Source organism: Marmota flaviventris, chromosome X (assembly GCF_047511675.1).
Source record: "Marmota flaviventris isolate mMarFla1 chromosome X, mMarFla1.hap1, whole genome shotgun sequence".
NCBI lineage: Eukaryota > Metazoa > Chordata > Mammalia > Rodentia > Sciuridae > Marmota > Marmota flaviventris.
In genome coordinates, this window is record NC_092518.1 from 69,243,169 (window position 1) to 69,245,417 (window position 2,249).

At 36.0% G+C, this 2,249-nt stretch overlaps 1 non-coding gene across 1 annotated transcript; it reads left to right on the forward strand.

Moving 5' to 3' along the window:
- Window positions 1-679: 679 nt before the first annotated feature.
- LOC139703382 (U6 spliceosomal RNA) lies at window positions 680-786 on the forward strand. The gene has a single exon (XR_011705759.1). It is a non-coding gene; the product is annotated as a U6 spliceosomal RNA (small nuclear RNA).
- The last annotated feature ends 1,463 nt before the right edge of the window (window positions 787-2,249 follow it).

Sequence of the window (2,249 nt, forward strand, 5' to 3'; positions counted from 1 at the left end):
TAAGCTTTATATTTGATGATGAAATAAAATCCTTCCATGATAAACAAAAATAAAAAAAAAAATTACAACTAGAAAGCCTGCACCACAGAACATCCTCAGCAAAATATTCCAAGAAAAGCAAATGAAAAACAACCATGAAAATCAGCAGAGGGAGGGATTACACTAAAGGAAATTCTATTCAGAGGAGAAACCAAGTCATGTTAAATACCAAAAATTAAAAAAAAATGGCTAGGAATACAAATCATGTCTCAATATTAACCCTGAATGTTAATGGCCTAAACTCACCAATCAAAAGATATGGACTAGCAGATTGGATACAAATAAAAGACCCAACAATATACTGCCTCCAAGAGACTCATCTCAGAGAAAAAGACATCCACAGACTGAAGGTGAAGGGTTGGGAAAAATACCACTCACATGGACTGTGGAAGCAAGCATGAGTTTCCATCCTCATATCAAATAAATCAGACTTCAAATTTGACTAAAGTCAATCAAAAAGGATAAAAAAAGACACAACATACTGCTCGAGGGAACTGTACACCAACAAGACTTAACAATTATAAATATATATGCCCCAAACAATAGAGCATCTATGTTCATCAAACAAACTCTTCTCACATTCAAGAGTCAAATAGACCACAACACAATAATTTGGAGTGACTTTAAAACACCTCTTTCAGTGCTCGCTTCGGCAGCACATATACTAAAATTGGAACGATACAGAGAAGATTAGCATGGCCCCTGCGCAAGGATGACACGCAAATTTGTGAAGCATTCCATATTTTTGAACATAGACAGCTCAGCAAGACTGTTAAGAAACCATGAGCAGAACATCCAAGAAATATGGGATAACATAAAGAGACCAAACTTAAGAGTCATTGGGATACAGGAAGGTATAGAGCTCCAAACCAAAGGAATGAGCAATCTATTCAATGAAATAATAAGAGAAAACTCCCCAGACTTGAAGAATGAGACAGAATCCCAAATCCTAGAAGCCTACAGGACGCCGAATGTGCAAAATCATAAGAGATCCACACCTAGACACATTATAATGAAGATGCCCAACATACAGAATAAGGAGAGAATTTTAAAAGCTACAAGAGAAAGGAAGCAGATTACATTTAGGGGTAAGCCAATCAGGATAACAGCTGATCTTTCAACACAGACTCTGAAAGCTAGAAGATCCTGGAATAACATATTTCAAACACTGAAAGAAAATGGGTTCCAACCAAGAATTGTGTATCCAGCGAAATTAAGCTTCAGGATGGAAGATGAAATTAAAACCTTCCACGATAAACAAAAGTTTAAAGAATTTGCATCTAGAAAACCATCTCTTCAAAACATCCTCGGCAAAACATTACAGGAAGAGGAAATGGAAAATAACAATGAAAACCAACAGTGGGAGGTAGGACAGTAAGGGGGGGGATAATCAAAGAGGAAAACAAACCATGTTTAGTAACAAAAATAAACAAATATGGCTGGAAGAACAACCCATATCTCAATAATAACCCTAAATGTTAATGGCTTAAACTCACCAATTAAGAGACACAGGCTAGTAGAATGGATCACAAAACAAGACCCAACAATATGCTGCCTACAGGAGATGCATTTGATAGGAAAAGACATACATAGGCTGAAGGTGAAAGGTTGGGAAAAATCATATCACTCATATGGACTTCGGAATCAAGCAGGAGTGTCCATACTCATATCAAATAAAATAGATTTCAAGCCAAAGTTAATCAAAAGGGATAAAGAGGGACACTACATACTGCTCAAGGGAACCATACACCAACAAGACATAACAATCATAAATATATATGCCCCAAACAATGGTGCAGCTATGCTCATCAAACAAACTCTTCTCAAGTTCAAGAGTCTAATAGACCACCATACAATAATCATGGGAGACTTCAACACACCTCTCTCACCACTGGACAGATCTTCCAAACAAAAGTTGAATAAGGAAACTATAGAACTCAATAACACAATTAATAACCTAGACTTAATTGACATATATAGAATATACCACCCAACATCAAGCAGTTACACTTTTTTCTCAGCAGCACATGGATCCTTCTCAAAAATAGATCATATATTATGTCACAGGGCAACTCTTAGACAATATAAAGGAGTAGAGATAATATCATGCATCTTATCTGATCATAATGGAATGAAACAAAAAATCAATGATAAAAGAAGGAAGGAAAAAGCATACATCACTTGGAGAATGAACAATAGGTTACTGAATG